At 33.1% G+C, this 18,301-nt stretch overlaps 1 protein-coding gene across 2 annotated transcripts in view; it reads left to right on the top strand.

Moving 5' to 3' along the window:
• The window catches only part of DCDC1 (doublecortin domain containing 1), a 247,801-nt gene that overhangs the window by 76,767 nt on the left and 152,733 nt on the right, over window positions 1–18,301 (top strand). The window contains exon 1 of one of the 2 annotated variants that reach the window (XR_014693560.1): window positions 15,917–15,949. The exons of the other annotated variant lie outside the window; for it this stretch is intronic. The gene's annotated coding sequence lies outside the window, so the exon portion shown is untranslated. Of the gene's footprint in view, window positions 1–15,916; window positions 15,950–18,301 lie in introns of those variants that run through there. 2 annotated transcript variants of the gene reach the window in all.

Consider the following 18,301-nt stretch of genomic DNA (forward strand, 5'->3'; position numbering starts at 1 on the left):
ACAAATCTGCTATAGAGGTATCTTGTCCAAAACAGCGTGAATGTGAGTCAGCGTTCTTCCTGTCCTCTCTTCCTGTTGATTGAGTTTTTATCAGTGAAGTTAATACTTCATTTTAAGAGAGCAAGCAAAACAGCCATGGTAAATAATACTTATTAGAGTCCCTTTTTGTTGGGAAACAAGAGAAAGATTGGATACTAATTCTTTACTAATTGCTATTATCTTGAATGATCAAATCCTTTCTGTCTCATATCCTATTTTTATCCTTTTCTTTATTCTTTTTGCATTTTCTCTCATATGGGAATAAATAGCCTCATTGCCTTTCACGGGATAATTTTAATCTGAACTTCTGATCAAAATTGATGTTAGTAAGAAGTGGCCCTTAGAATGTTTGCATAACTGAAAAGTTTGTATAACTGAAATATTTTATCGATTTTCTTTCATTTATATAAAACAAAGGAGTCACATCAGGCAGGTTTCTTACCCAAAGTCTCTTTGATCTTGTTGCTATCTTTCCCATTCAAAGTAATAACATTTTAAAAAGTTTGTGCCACTTTAAAAAAAAAAAAACACAACATACAAATCTATGTTTATCCTATATTGCAGAGTTCACTTCTATCTTCCTAGTATTGCTTGTACTTTAAATAAACTTATTTCACTTAATTGTTCAAGGTACTTTTTTTCCTTCTGAAATATCTTATGAGTTGTTATTCATTAATTGCTTATTGACAGACAAACCAACAGAAAAGAAGACTTGGCATGACCATAGGAGTATTAAATTGATTATGTTTCATCCATTGATATCCCAGACTAATTCCTTCTCAAATTCAGACAACTGTTAACGTTTTCGCTCCTGTTAACAATTTAGTGTTGTTTTTTTTTGTTTTGTTTTGTTTTGTTTTCCTAACTAGAATGTTGGGAAATCTTCTAGAACAGAAAGACTGAGCTTATTGTCTATCATCTTCAAGGACTTTGACGTGAGTTTTTTTATGTATAGGAATTATTTTCAAGATATGTTGTGTTTGATGTTAAATATTTGTCATCCATAACTTAATACATCCATTTATGCACTCAACTGTGGTAGACTTATTCTATCGTATTCACTTTTTGGACTTTATTTAGTATTAGGTCAGTATTTTTTCTGTTTAAGTGACTTGGACTGAATAGCGTCCATGGTCTCCAACTGGATCTCAGTATCCACAAACCAAATATTGAAGGGAAAAAATTATGGCTACACCATGCAAAAGGTTGCTCTCATTGCATCTTCTGAAAACTTTGGAAAACTTCTGAAAATGTATTCTCTGTTCAGAACCCAAACTCAATCTCTTAAGATTCCTGAGAGTCCCAAGTTGTCATGTTAGGGACATCATTTGCCTTGCTTTGCAGACAATTTTTTTTTCTTAGAACACTGCTGAGATGCAATCTAGGTCTCTATGTTTTTACTCAGAAAAAAATGTGTACAAATCTGGGTTTTAACAAAGCATGTAAATATGTAAATGCATCCTAAGCTTGAGTAACCATTTACCAAATGAATTTAACCATTCATTTCCTGTATCTTACTTAATTTCTTCAGTGATTATTTTCACAGAAGGTCACCTGCTGTCTACAGTAAGCAGAATCTCATTATTCTTTAATAGACAAGAGGAATTACCATAAATGTGTCTGCATCTGATAATAAAATAACTACTCAAAATTATCAAATTTCAAAATTTAATTTAACCAAGTCAATATGAGCTTCTCAGTGTTCTCCTTCTGAATCTGTCCTGTAGCCACGCAAGAGCTCAAAAGGGAGTACTGAATTCTGAAAAATCCAGAATTCACATCAAAGCCATATTTCTTTGCACAGACTCAATCAGCTGTGAGCTGCAAATCTGTGTAATAGATGGGATTTTACAGTACAATCACAATTTTAGTCTCTGAAACCATATTGATGGGATTTCCCTGTTGGGTTTTTTCTATTGATCTGCATCCTAAATAATGCTGAATGTTCATGTTCGAGTTTTTGGTGGGAGAAGCATATTGTTTTTTTTTTTTTCCTTCTCTCTTTTTTACATAGAAAATGTACTCTTATCTAAGAAAGTGTTCTAAATATTTTGAGATATGGATACAGCCTATTTCCTGTTTGAACCTGTGCTAGTTGATGTGATCATAACTTTTTTTTTCTTGCTCAAGTAGTGTTGGACTTAACAAAAAGGAAATTTCAATTTCTACGTCAATGTAAAATGCAAGTCAAGTAAATTTTTTTAAAGGAAAAAAGGTTTCTTTTAAATTTAGTGGTCTGACATTTTTAGCAATCAAATCTAGGCTATAGATATGAAAGCTCTTGAAAGCACTTCTACAGGCAAATAGCTTGGCAGATACGAATGTAACTCCACTAAGTTCCCTTGTGGAATGACAAAATTGTTTGCAGAGCCTCTGATTTTTAATATTAATCATAAAAAGCAGAAGCTTTCTTTAATTAATTGGGCTGGAGGGTAAAGGAACAGTCTTAGGTAGGTGAAAAAAATAACATTTTAATTTCTTTTTTCCCCAAGTCTGAACTGATAAGAATACAAAATAGTACAAAGACATGTTAAGCTATCTTATGTGCTGTTTATTTACTAAACATATTGATATGTATTCAGCAAACTTTCAGGCTAATATAATTAGAGTGTTATTCCTTACAATTTCATAGGTAAAATCAAGTGCTCAAATGTGTTCATCTGCCCTAATCCTCGACCATTTTGTCTTTATAAGATGAAAACAATATTTATAAACACTACTAGTGAATTCAGCAAAATGGGTGAATTCTCTTACAGAAGTACCTTTACAAAAGTAAGGTCCAGGGAAACCATAATGTAGAACTGTGCAGTGGTGATGGTATGGTTTTCCTGAGACAACTAGCAGCCACATCTCTTTTCCCATACATAAATGGCAGTCAGCAATAGCTAGAAACAAAAGACCCCTCTCTCACTCTCTGAATACAGTGACATTCATTCTCAGAGAAGCAGGGGCAGCTTTTTGAAAGCAGACTTCTTCAGTCCAACAATAACACACAATGAGTTATTGACTTGTTTATATATGGAGCTCTTTTCAGTAACTAACTCTGACTCCCCACAGTCTGGACAAATGATTGATTTCGTTGTTAGAAAAAGAGAAAGCTCTTGCACTAAACTCTGTAGTGCAAACTACTTTTTCCCCATTTGTTCCCCTACTGAATAGGACCTTATTAAAATGCACTTTCCAAAAAATACCTGCAGCTGGCCTTTATAAGCATGTTTTGTATATATAAATAAGTAATTTGTCCCACTCTTTTGTACGGTAACAAACCATTGGAGAATCTTGTCAACATATATATGAAGGTTGATTGTCATAGGATTTTGGTTAAATGATATTATTTATATTGATGTGCATATAGAGCATAATTTAAAATGTATTTACAGTAGGTATTTGCTATTAGACCACAAATATTACCTTTTAAAAATTAATAGACATGATGTTTTTCTATTGAGAAATTCCTATTTGCTTTTGACACCAGTTGCTAATGTTATGTGCCATTTTTGATAGATTTTTATATAGGAACAACTAAGCAAAATTTTGAATAACTGTTAATTTATCTTGTGATTTTTTGCATGTTATTTTAGCATGTCATCTGTTGTATTTTTTTGATACGCAGTTCATTAATTATTTATATACATCTAGGCACAAGTTTTTATTTTATTTTAAAGAAAGCAAACCTTCCTATGTCCTCTTTTGCTTATATGGAATTTCTTTACTAGTAAACTACTATTTGATTTCTTTTCTTTCTTTCTTTCTTTCTTTCTTTCTTTCTTTCTTTCTTTCTTTCTTTCTTTCTTTCTTTCTTTCTTTCTTTCTTTCTTTCTTTCTTTCTTTATGTATTTATGTATTTATTTAAATATTGGGACATACTAGTTAAAAAGATGCTGCATTTGTCCAACAGCTGCATTGAAGAAACTATCTCTATACAGCAAAAGAATGGGAGTATTCTGCTGAGCCCTGCAACTTGCAAGTTACAAAACATTCATGAAAAGTTAAGCACTAATTAGAATGTTGTTAAAGATTATGTTTTCAGTGCATCTTACTAATGTAACTAGAAATATCATGAAGAATTAATGAAATTAGTAAGTTATCATGCCTGATTCTCCACGTTCTTACACCTGCAAAGTAGTGAGCCATTCTGCAATAAATTTGAAATGTTAGCAGATCAAATGCAAAATACATTTCATCAAATGCTGTTTATTGCAACTTGATTTAAATTCTGTAGAAAGCTACATAAATTGGAAGGAAATATGGTATCATATTACTAGTATCCATGTGGTTATTCTTGTGTTCCTTATCAGGAAGTGAGGATTTTGTATATGTTTCCATGGCTATAAAAAAAAAAACTAACAAACAAACAACTGGGAATGCATAAATTATGGATTTCTAATCTGGATTATCAACCATGGAACTTGCTGATTTTGTTATTCTAGTTCTTCAACTTAATCTTCTCGTACCTTGCTTGTACAGATTTGTATTCTTCTCATGCTTTGTGTATGAATTTCTTGTATCTCATGCATTTTCATCCTTAATCTTTCATTTGCTTTACAAATAAAAATATTTTTGCTTGTATGTTTACTTCCTTTTGTTTATATAATGTAATTTTCCTAACATAATTTAGCTCCTTTTTGGAGTGCTAGCCCAAATGGACCACCAGTTTCCACTTATCATTAATCCTGCCCAGGCTGATCTGATTAACAAAATGTGAATATATGCTATGGTATCACCAGTGACATTCTGATGTTCTCTAAGCCTTGCTAGAACCTAGTTAGAATTAACAAAGATTGTTTTTTTATAAAACTCCTGGTGAGGAAGTTGCAGGGAGAAAAAATGTAACTAAATGTCTTTGCTCTTTTCCATTCTCATAGGAGCAGCAGGAATTAGCATACTTCTGAAAAAGCGTGTATAAACAGTGCAAAGAGGGCCTGGGAGGAGCTATGCTTGCTATAGAAATCCGTGCACAGGGCAGAAATTCGATGCAGAAATTAATGCTTGTCTTGTTATCTTTAACTTCTGTGTATCTTGTTCTGTGGCCTGTGGATATAGATCAGGAGCTCATAGTAGCGTCATTCTTAACTGGTTGTGGGGGGTCGAGGGAGGAAAAGGAAGAGCTATTCTTCTGTGTAGCTTCTGTAGCCTTTTGTGGAGACCCAGAGATCCATAGGATTTTCCTGTGATCTCAACGTAGCCATACTTACAATTGACTGGTTCCTCCCCCTGTGTATCTGAATGTCCTGAGACAGACCCTCAGCTGCAGTGAAGTGATGTCAGTTGAAGTTGGTGGCTTTTTGCTCATTTAATTGAGTGGCATACAAACCTGGACTCACGCCTTCTCCTCCAAAGGCTTTCAGAAAATCTCTGAAAAGCAGCATTGTCGAGCTTTTTAGTTTTTGTCTCCACCAGCTTCAGGTGTTATGCAAGGAAACAAATCAGGACGATCAGGAACAGATCTTGGTCTTTGAAATACATATGTTGCAATTGTCTGAGATATTTGCTTTATTAGACAAGTTACACTCATTTTATTGGGAAAATGTATCTTTTCTGTCTGAAGTGCAACCAACAGAATGTCTTTTTAGCCATTAGAGTTCCATTTGGTAAAGATAAACACAATACAAGAATAAAATTAAATATATTCTGAAGAAAAAGGAAATCGTATTTGTATTTTTAATTTCAATTAAAGATGCAAACAAATTATACAAAATATTTTAATTTGTCCTTTGAAGGTGTTTTACTTTATATTTAGTCATGCATAAAAATGCAGTTCTATGTGTTGTGAATTCATTTCATTAGTAGTGCCAGAATAATTTGTCAAAATAAAGTTCTGAGATTCTTTGCAAACATCCATGCATTTCTTCATATATTTGCAATCAGAGTTCTAACAATATTTTTTCATGTGAAAGACAGACCATGTATAGTAAACTTTGCTAGCCCTTTGCTTGTGCCAGGAAGAAAACCTTACTGTGCTAAGGCTAATGCTAATCATCCTTAACTTTTATAGTTAACTTAAAAGTTCACCCATCTGCTCCTGTTCTTCTGGTCTCGTTTTCAGCTGCAACTGCATGAGACCAGTGGGTGTACACTAGTCAATCAAATGTCCTTGTGACAGCAAGTGTATACAGACCCTTTTTGCTTTCTAGAGATTTCATTACCTCACTTAGATGGATAGTGTTAATTGTTTCAAATTTGGGGACATTAGATGAAATCCTGGTTTTGTTTAAGTTAATAACTAATCCACTCATACAGATTCATTTTGACAGGTGTCTTGAGGTAGGCAAAAATGTCATAGCATGCCTACTGTTCAGAAAGTGGAAAACACAGACGCAAAGCCAACCCTATCATAGGTAGAGCACAAGTATCAGTTACAGGACCATCTCAGTGAGATGGAGACTGTGGGATTTAAACAACCCATACAAAAGCAATTGACTTGTGTCAAAAATAGCACAGTCTTCATTTTTTTTAAAAACCTTTTCTCTACTACATATAGATTAGACACTGGTTCTCCAACTTTGAAACACTGACCATTGAAAAACATCTATGGGATATGTGAAGTTTTTAGGTTATTCATTCTAAAAAATCTGTGATTTTATTTTAGTTGTATTGCAAACCAAGCCTGCCCTAATAAAGTTTAAAATATAAGCTTTTTCAAGTTGGTGTGGAATAAAAAACAAATGTACTTAAGAATGCTTATATGAGAATTTGTAAGAAAATGACATATGTATATATGAAAACATTTCATACTGGGCTTTTAATCCATGCATATTCATTATGATATTTTTCATTTTTTCAGTTGGACTTTGCTATTGATGTTCAGAAGGGGAAAATCATTAGACATTCTTTCAATGACAACAGAGTAGTTATACTTAAAGCAGGATTAAATAAGTGGATTATATAAAGTAGTTTTATTGGTAGACATGGGAAAAAAAAAAAAAAAAAAAACAACACATAAAGACTATATTTAAAGATCAGAAAAACTCTTTTTTTGTAACTTACTTTAAAAAAATGATTTCAATTTCCATATAAAAATGGGACAGTTTTCTATCAGTATGCTTCTTAGTGACCCAGTAAAACAATTACCACAAGTAATTTGGTATGCACATAGGATATGGATTTTTGAATCTTTAAATTTACATCTTTTTTCCATGGTTTATTGTGAACCCAAGATGCAAATGATCATTTTCCTAAGAGGCAGAGTAAATGCTCTTCTAGACTTAACACCTTGATTTTTCTTTATGTAATCCTATTTTAAAGTTAGTCTCTCATTGGCTTTCGACTCAGTTCCATGAATAAACTTAGCTGTGCTTATCAGAAATAAATAAATACCTTGGAAAGTCAGTATCAATACTGTCTGACACAAAACCCATCTGCCCTCATTGAAGTAAATGAACTTCACAATGAATGATGGCTTTCAGGAATTTTTATTTTTTTTTCCAAAAAATATTCATACTCTGGAATGTCTTTGAATATAAAGCATTGGTCACTGTGATAATGTTGTATCAATGAAAACTCTTGCATAGCATTTGTAAGTTCTTTTGGTTAGCAATGTGACTAACTGTATGATTTCCCCTTTTCTTTGTGAAGACAACTATTAAACCGCTTGGACTTCAGTTCCTCTTGAAAATTGGAGTTTTTAACTCCTGTAATTGCAAAGGCACTTTTTGGCTATAAAAAGCAGTCCCCTGCTGACCAATGGTTATGCACGGTTCAGTAAAAGATTTAAAAATACAACTAAAGGAGTGAAAACTAATACACAAGGTGACATATATCTGTTTTGTTGATACAAGATTCCAACATATCTCTAAAATGGTGCTGTGTTGAAGGAACATGTTTAACAAATTATTTTGTTCTTATAACTTACAAACCTTTAATGATATAACACAGGAAGATTAAGTGCTTAGAAATGCTCAGAATTATGGTTCTGATAAACTATTCTTGAGCACAAGTTATTTACCTGGGAAATACATAGATCAGATACTGTCTAAAGAATAATATTTACTTGAAATGACAGTTCTTGAAAGTCCTCTGTATACATACAAACAAGCAACAAGCAATGTGATTTTTAGGCCTGTTTTAAAACTAATTTTTTTCCATTTGACATCAAAAAAGGCAGTATTTTGGTATTTTTTTTTGTACTTTTAGATGGTAACCCACTAGTCATTGAATTCTCCCTCCCCTCCCCCCCTTTTTTTTTTCATTTTTGATCTTCCTAATTCCATATAGAGTAGGTCTGACATCAACTCTTTTACTTTCTTATCCTCTTTTCTAGACCTTTCAATTCATGTGTTTTCTACAGTGTGTATATATGCCTATATATACCTTGAAGATTAACCTCTACCAATTAAATCAATGACCAAACAAAAACTGAGTAGTGTCATTATGATCCACAATTACAATCACATAGTCTTTTTGGTTGACATCTAAGATTGATTTAAAAAATGTATTTTTTTTTTTTTATGCTAAAGTTGCTAGTTCATAGTTCTGTGTAAGAACCAGTGTGCAGCTATCAATTCTGCCCACAAACAGAATTTTGGCAAGTACAGTTTATTACTTTTCCCACATTGTGTCAGAGTGGAAATGCATTCTGTCAACCCTTCCACTTGTACAGATGATTTCTCCCTCAGAGGCAGCTTCACTACCTTTACTTACATGATGAAAGTGTACAGCAAAGGCTGTGTCCTCTCTCCTTATCACTGCAGACCATTTTCTTCCCATGTGCTTACAACAAAGGAGCAACATCCAGTGGTTGGGTGTTCCCAATCAAAGGAAAGCTGGGAAGCTTGAAATGAGGTAAAAATTCAATGTATTTCAGCGCATTCAGTGTCATAGCTGTAAATATGTTTAATGTCATGTGTGACTCCAGAACTGTATGAATCCAGAGAATGGATACATCCTTCCACTAGAGTAAACCTGCTTGACTTCCATAATTATGAAAAATTGATCTCATGTACTGAATAGGTTTGGTGTATGTCATAGTTTTTGTTAATTCTGCAGCTTTCTAAAGAACCTGGGGAGGTTTTTCTTTTTCTAATTTTGTTTCCTATGTTTTATGTTAAAGGATCTTCTCTGTTACGTATTGATTTTCTAGTAAGATTTTTCACCCTAGCAAAATATTTCAATATTCAGTTAAGAGTTTAAGTAGCTCTGCTTTTGTTAGAATGGTGTTGCTGCTCTAAAGAAAAAACATTAAACTTTGTTCTATTCATCAGGTAAAAAGTGTAGTTTACAATGTCAAGGTTTAGTAAGCTAATCATGAGATTATGCAGGAAGTATTATAGGCAAAATCTATTAAATCAAACACTTTTCTTACAGTAGCTCATGCTGTGAAGTTGATGGCGTATTCTATAAATGAAATACTAATACAGAATTGATGGCAGGTAAAAGTGAAGAATGATTTCCATGCAGGTTTCTTGATAGCACCAAAACCCTGTTCCCTCAGATACAATAATATTAATACTTGCATCTTATTGTAATGCCACCTGCCATCTTAATGTTTCACTTGTTAATTAAAGTAATTAAAAATCTGTTTATAGCCATATCAATGTTATATCATCTTCCTATTGGTAATTTTTGTTCAACATTAACTAGTTTTCAGTAACATTACTTTCCCTTGCTATCTACTAATTTGTAAGAGCTGATTTTTTTTTTCTTAAGTATAACAGACTCACTAAGTGTCATGTACATGTAGACTGCAATCTAGAGCTCCTTACTTGAAATAGTTTCAGAAATCTGAATCTGTCCAAGGTTAGTTTGAATATCTTTTCCAGTTCCATGTGCTTTGTAATTTTGTCTCTGCCTACTGAAAGGCATGTACCAAATGAAAAGCTTTTAATGATGCTTATTACCAGAAATATGAAGATATAAAAAAAAAAAAAAAAACACTTGTTATTACAATTGAAAAAGTACTGCCCAGATCTGTGCTTGAAATGTTTTGAAGGCCATGAAAATAATAAGGAACTGGAAACTTTATGCAGAGAAAATGCAAGAAATGTGTATTAATTGGACGAAATACATCCTTTTGGTTCTAGAAGTGTAAGATCTTCCAATATATGGTATTCAATTAATTTACAGTAACTAAAATTTCTATACATACAGATGTTCATTCTAGATAAACACCTTAGATATACAAATCTGATTTATTTAATGTAATGCATGTAGATCACATGAAATAACTCTTCAAGTGTTTCATTAATCTTCAGCAGAGTATTTTAACTGTCCTCATAAAGACTCCATCACACTGGAAAGTATGGAAGTGGTGCAAAACAGCGCACCACGCAAGCTGCAACACATGTTGTAGGAAAGGTCACATTTCTGTTTGAGTGAGTCTGAACTTGAATGGCAGAACTTGCCATTACAGCTGTGAGCAGCTTTAACCTCTGAACAGCGACGAAGCAACTGGAAGGAACTAAGAAGCTGCTGCAAATGGCAGTGTGCAAAGTGGTTGCTGGATGGGATATAGTCACAGCTCTCTGTTTCTCTGTGATGGAAATATAACATCCATTGCTCTAAGGATGTAGGCCCATTAGTTCTGTCTTTTGAAGAGCTCAATCAGTTGTCTGTATGTCATTAAGTGTCAATATTAAATTTAATATCATTTGATGTCAGAATGAATACTGATTCAACAATACTTCCATGTTAAGTAATCCACTTCTACCTTTAAATATTCCTCATTTTTGTAATTCCTCTAATTAAACAATTTCTTATAAGTGTAATTCAAGTAAAAGTTGTGTCATATTAGTAGGCATATTAATTATCAACTGCGCTGAGCAAAATAATCAAATGTAGATATAGCTAGTTAAAGATTAGGTTTTTATTCAGTAGCAACTCAATTAGATGTTCAAGCTAAGAAACAATGACTAATTGTTTAATATGATTAGTAGCACTGTGGTATATGATTTTTTTTGGTATTTTTTAAAGGGTGCTGAATCAGAACATTTCCACTTATAGTAAATCACTGTTTGTGGCACCATCACAGCCTCACTCATGTTTTTTTTTTTCTTCTTTTCTGGTTACCTATTGAACAGTCTTCTTTCTGTTTTGCAATTAATAAAAGTCCATGAAATTTCTGTTTCTTTCTTTCCTTGACTCTAGAAGCTCTGATCTTCTAGAAGCTGAGCACTGTCAAAGTCGTATTTGGAAAACAGCTGTGCATATGAAGATACAGATAGCTACAGTATGAGATTTTCTGAATCTAGGCAACATTTCTTCTATATTGACAGGAAAAATGCTGAAAACTGATAGAGAAGTCATCATTTAGCAAAACTAGGTCACTCATTGCTTACTAAAAAGTCTTCCTTGTGATCCCTGATACCTGGTTTAGATAATAAGATTTTCCTGGTTTAGAAAATAATAAGAGATCCTGAGTTTAGATCCTAGTATAAATCAATACTGAAGCTGTTGAAGCTTGGCTGATCTATACCAGCTGAGGATTTGTTTCACTAAATGTAAACTCTTATTGCTATTCTTACAATTGTATATCTCCTGCCCCTTGTTCAGATTTCAGTTGACGGGTTCAGTGCAAAGTGGCTTAGAGGACTCTGATAACATGCGTGGACTCTGAGTTATATAGCATTTAAACTGACAGCTGACTTTACAGTGCCAAACTAAACAAAAGAGACATGAAGAGATACTGATAATATGTGGACTTTATATACAATCATAATAAAAATAATCGATACTCTTATTTGTTGTGGGTTTGTAGTAACACTGGTAGACTTCAAGGGATAAAATACCTTGCAGACAGAGTTGTCATGAAACCCATATATAATCATAAGCAGTTCATTAGACTTGGAAATATTGTGAATACTATATTGGAAATATTTGCCAGTCTAGGTACAAATGACACAGCCATCTCTCACCTTGGTGGATGGAGATTGTGAAAGAAGAAAACACTTCTAGTGTAACAAGAAAAACGTGTTTCTGTCACGAGGCTGCAATGTACAGGGGACCTCAACATCTCCCACATCAATACAGTTACTCTGGTGTGTGCCAGCCAAGGAGAGGACCCTCCTATATTTTAATGAGAGAAGTAGTTTGTTCTTTACATGTGCTTTTTTTTTTTTTTTTTTTTTTTTTTTCCTATGCTGTGTTCATTTACCATTCCCTCACCCAATTCCTGTACAAGTGTCACTTCCATGATGAGTTTTCCTGGAGAATGAGGAGTAAAATGTGTAGGCCCTCTGTAGCACAATGAAAGCATGCATTTTTTTCAACTTATGTGTACGTAAGCCTTCTTTTGTGAATAAGACTCATAGGGTCAGATAATGTTTAAAGGGAAAGGCTTTATGTCTCTCAGGCCTGCATGTTTCCACATGGATGCTTCTACACACACACAGATTGAATTATGAACAGACCTATTAATGCTGGGATCACAAAAGGTCAAGTTTTGTCTTCTTTTACCTCTATTCAGAATTGCTTTTGAAAGGGGGGAAAAAAGGGATTTGCAGAAAAAAAGATTCACGATGAAGAATTTTACAGGTCTTTTTTTTCTGTCCTTTAGCAACATCTGGGAGTCGAAAAAAAAATCTTATTATGTAAAATAGTCCAGGGGTATTGTATTACTAGGTTTTTATATATCTCAGTTGTGTTGCTTGTAGGGTTACCTTTTGGAATAACTTGTTACCTAAGGAACAAAAACACTAAAAAGGGACTTGAATAAATTTTTTCTGCTACTATAGTGGATATGTTTAAGTGAAGAAAAATTGTTGAAGTATTCCTAGAAAAAGGCGTATATGTTTATATATTACATAAAAATAGAGTTCTAGACAATAAAATGTTTCTTAGGAAAATTTTGTGTTGAAGTTAACCAAATTGTTCAGAATCTTCAAACTGTTAATTTAAAAAGTTTTATTAAACTTGTATGTAAAAGTGGGTGTTATAAACTGATCTACCTGTTCTCACCTTAAGTAATATTAGTATTATTTTCAGAAATATCCTTGCAAGAGGAAAATCAAATTATATGATTTAAGTGTTTCCAGCTGTAAATATCTTCATATTCTATATTCAGTTATGCCGAGTCATGAAACCACTCTAGTACCAAAATGTTTTTTTCTCCTGTATTTTATACAGAAAGCGTGATTGAGAAACAGAAAACTGAGACTGAAATATTGATAGATATTTTTAGGATGGCAAAAGATTAGCTTTTTGGCCTGAATCTCAGCATTACATTTGACATCAATTTACCCATATATGTTTGTACATGTGCAAGAAGGAATGTAAATAGATGCAAGTATGAATCTCTACAACACTGTTAACTTTCTGCCATGTTAAAAAAGTATGACCTTGTCTTTATGCTTTGTTTATATATGCAAAAGTGATGCAAGATATGTTGAAGTAAAAATAGGAAAAGTGATACAGAATTTTTAAATGTGATGAAGGCTAGATATTAGTCATAGAAAGTTCAGATAAACCTAAAAAAGCTAAGGAAGTGGGAATTATGACGACAAAAGAACTGTATTAATAGAAAACGTGCTACACAATGTAAAGAATCATTTGCAATATTTACATAATTTACAAATTGCTGATTCAAAAATTGTTATAGCTTAGTAAAAAGATCTAGGAATTACTATTGGCTGGATTAAAAGAGCAAGAAAAATAGTTGAACTCTATACTGTATAAAATAAATAAAGTAGTAGCAAAATATTGGAATGCAATTATATAAATGCCACCATCTGAAATCTCATATTCATATTTTTCACAGGGATAGGAAAAAAAGTTATTGTAAAAATACAAATAGCTTAAAGACCTCTGTTCAAAAAGAGTAAGAATATTTTATTTGAAGTAAAAATTAAAAAACTGTAGTTCAACTAGGATGAGAATAAAACAGCATAATTAAAAGTTAAGAAGTTATAACTTGCATAAAATAGATATAAGAGTTGAGATTCAATAAAAATAAGGCTCATTACAATTTTTTTCTCTTCCAAGTACTTAATGAAATACCAGAAATCACTTCAGTAAAATATTGACTCCTGTATCTTCAATGTTTGAAAACAAATTAAAATAAGCAGGTAACTATTATACTAATTCAGAAAACATAAGCTTTCATAATGTGGGGTAGAGATATGTAATGTCACGGACTTAGTAGGGCCAATACTTCTGTAAAAGATGTTTTTCTGCTTTCTTTAATGAGGGTCGATGTTAGAGACTCATCTGGACTGGACTAGATGGAGTAGTATGGTAGTATGTGGCAATCTTCATCTTTTTAATCTGTACAAATATGTAGGTCTTGTCATAACTGGAGTGATGAGTTAGCAGTAATGGAATACAATAAGAGATAAAATAATCTGAGTAGAGAAGAATCTTTGTTTGAGCTGCTGGAAAAACTTTTCACTTCAATGTAAGTTACAATCTCCTTCAAGCAAAAGACAGAATTAACACAACTGAAAAATCTCGTACAAGATGTCATAGATGACTTGATAGTGTGAATACGGGCTTCTGCATGTATATAAGTACTCTGCCATAAAATAGAGTAAGAAAAACATGTGATTGCCCATGCAATACAAAGCTATAATTTTTTAATTGCCACGCACAATCTGGACTGTTTATTTCTTCTAAGCTATTAAAACTAATGATATATGTAATCTAATTTTCTTTAAGTTAGATGCACAATTACATGTGAAAAATGGAGTTTGGGACACAAATGGAGACATCTGGAGGCATCAGCTCAAACATATGATAGTCCCAATTTTTTGTGTTTGTACATGTAAAGCTTACATTTTCAAAGGAGATACAGTTTTAAATTTCCATACCAAAAAAATAACTCCGTAATTGTAGTCCTATGTTTAAATTCTATACCTGTTGTATAAACAGTGAGATTTTGTGATTCAGAAACCTGAGATTTCTGAAACCAAAAAGGTTGAGAGAATTTGATCTGGCTTTCTGGAAGTATCCCTCATTTTGAGCATTCATTTTAGTTCTCTCTGAAAGCTAATTTCACTAGGATTTCTTAAAGGTTTATAAGATTTAATATAGTGATGGTGATGATTGCATATCTTACATGATCAGCTATTTTTTAACAGCTCCATGAATTTGAGTTCTAAAGTGCAGCTACAATGATACTGTGGAGTATAAACATTTCACAATTGTAAAGTTTACCTTTATTTTTTTTTAAATGACATGTAATGTTCGTATTGAATTTTGAATGTATGGCACAGGTGATTTTTACTTTATGTAGACTTCTGTACTCCTTGATTTGAGACACTCTCTTGTCCTTGCCAAATTCAGAAAAATATAAACCCAGTCAGTGAAAATTTGGCATGAAAGTTGTGCAAATATATTGAAAATATTTTTATGAAAGCTGGGACAATATACAAGGTACATTCAAATAAACATGTAGTTTATGCGTCTACTATTTGGGAGTTCAAGAACTGTGTAGTCCTTTTTTATTTTAATATATGCCACTTGTAAACTACAAATTATGGAAATAATTAATGCATTTTTTCAGTTTTTAAAGACCATCATAAGTATAGAATTACTTGTGATTTATATGGTTGCCTATAAAAGGCAAAATAAGGAGGGAGGAAAACTAGTTTTATTCCATGCTTTTGTCTCTTTTGCAAGTGGTTCCACGTCCATGAATATTGGAAATAGGTAGATACACAGAAGTTACGAACATGTATTGTATTCTGCCAAAGTTGGCACAGTAAAAAAAACATACTTTCTCTAGGTTTGTAGAGGAAAATGTCAATAGGTATGATGTCAACATCAGCTCTTTCAAGTAGGTAATGTAATTAACTGTTCAGGTGAAGATACCTATTGATAAATTAGAAGCAGCTGTTGAAAGCTACAGACCTCATCTCTCTACATTTGCTCCACAATTATGAGCTAAGCAGGAACATCAGTGTCATCTGTGTCTACCTATATATAAAAGAGCTTCCCACTTAGCTCTAATCTTTATTTCTGGATCTATGTCTGAAGCAGGGTATGTTTCAGTAGCTTTTCCAGTTTGAGAACTTGATTTAGGAAAAAGTTTTAGTGTTTGCTCATTAGCACCATGTATAGCTGTATGAATTAAGAATTACCTTTGTTCAAACGGGGAGTGTTTTTGGTGAGCTGGGTGCAGGGGGAGGGAGGCTTTGAGCTGTTTCTTAATGCTGTTTAACTTAAAGTTGTTAAAGTATGTAGAAATATGTTGCCAATTCCTTTCATTAACTGATTTTGAAAAAAATCTATGGAATTAAATGGCCTTTGTAGTGGATTCTTCCTGGATTATGAAAAATACTAACAGAGGGGTTTGAAGACAGGTCCTACTCACAAGAAGAGATAGTAATGTACCTGGGCAAATTAATTTTAAGATGTTAACCTGTTCTAAACTATACTCAATTTATTTTACCAAATGAAAGTATTCCATTAAATTGTTATCTTTATTTTTTTTCCAGCTTAGTCTGTACTTTGTTCTTCTAGTATTTGAACACTTTTATTGCCATAACAAATCTAAATTTTTTTTTTTTTTTTTTTTTTTTTTTTGAACACTGTGTAACATCACACCTTTGGTTTCTCTCAGTTTCTTTGCACTTCCACAGAAAGAAAGCGGTTGAAATATCTATCCTTTGGATATTCATTGTTTCCTATAGCTAACTGTTGTACTGAGTAGCTTGGCAAGTTCATGCAAAATGCCAAAGAAGGCATGAGGGTTCATCATATCAGGCAAGGATGATGGAAGGGCAGGAGGAAGCTTCAGCTTTTCACTGTGCCTAAGAAGATGTCAAAGACATTCAGTAACGTTACTAACATTTCCCAACAACTTTCTTCAGTCTTTCCAGCTTCTGTATTGACCTTGGCTCACTTGATGCTCTTAGTTTGTTATTCAGAGGAGGAAAGAAAAAGGCTGTATCTTCTGAACATCATGCACAGACAGCCTGAACTGGTCTTGGTTTAAAATACTCTTAGCAAAACTGTTGTTACTCTTCTGTATGCGTTACACAACTAATAGAAACTTACAGAATTCATTGTGAATGCTCAGTAAATCAATTGGCAATGTCTTAACTCTTCAAAGAATGATTAGTTCTAAACCCAGGATTTTTTTCTTTTCATAATACCGTATTCTGCTTTATCATAAACTCTTTCCAACTTTGCTGGGGGGGAGGAGGGGAGGGAGGGAGGGAACAGAAACATGTTTCTTGGCAAGAAGAAAAAAGTTCTTGCAGATAACTTTGGAAAACAAGTATAGCTCCACTGTACTTTACTGAAGGCTTGCATTCAATGTTAAAAATCTGTAAAATGAAGAAAACCTCTTGATTGTTGACCATGATGTCCTATGCTGGTTGTAGTTGAGAGTGAAATATAATTTGATGTTCCTCAAAACTAAAATTAAGCACTTTTTCATATGTGGGATGCCAGAAACATAAATGAGAGTAAGTTATGCTTCCTGTTAAAGCTAACATAGAAACAATTAGCTTAGAGGACTAGAGCTTGCAGATGTTTCCAGCTAAATACTTTGTTATTTAGCTTTCTGTAGTTCTCTGCGCACTTGCGAAGTGCTACCAATGTAGCAGTACAGATGGGGAAGTACACTTCCTTATGTGGATGTTTCTCAACTAAAATCAATCTATGATCACACTTTGTCTTCATGAACATTCAGAATTAAAAGCTTTCTGGAGCTAAAATACTTTCACATCAATATAAACATGTGGCTAACCCTTACATAACCTTAACATGAGTTAATCAGCAAGACAATGAGTCGTGTACTTGCATCGTGCAAGGCTATGCTATGGAAGCGTTTGATTCTCTGCCATCATTCCCAATGCCCTGTGATCTACCAAGAGAAGAATCAGGGCACGTATTTCCGCAGTAATTGCACTGTTTCTGAATGCTTATTGTAAGCAGGGCTGGATGTCCTGCTGGAAACTAAACGGAAAGTCTGGGCTTGTATTTTTATTTTTATTTTTTATGCCTTTATTGGAAATCTTGAGATTTTTGAGGCAGCTCTTGATACTTTGGATATTCCAAATACCTAAACATAATGCTAATGGAGAGTAACTGTCAATAGGTAGCTTTAGCAAGCAGAAACACATCTTATCTCTGAACCATATAAGGCTTGATGTTGCTTTTTATTGATCACTTCAAGCAACTTTTCTGATACTTAATTTATAAGTTTGTACTATCTTGAGGTATTTCTGTTTGGATATCCTGCTATATGCATAATGCAAAAATATATTTGAACATAAGAAATCCAGACTGAGTCAGATTTTCTACACATGCATCAGTACTATGCTTACTAATTTATTCGTAGATCACAGTAGAATTCTGCTGTTGACTTTTTTCAAGCTCTATT

Source organism: Aythya ferina (assembly GCF_964211825.1).
Source record: "Aythya ferina genome assembly, chromosome: 5".
Classification (NCBI taxonomy): Eukaryota; Metazoa; Chordata; class Aves; order Anseriformes; family Anatidae; genus Aythya; species Aythya ferina.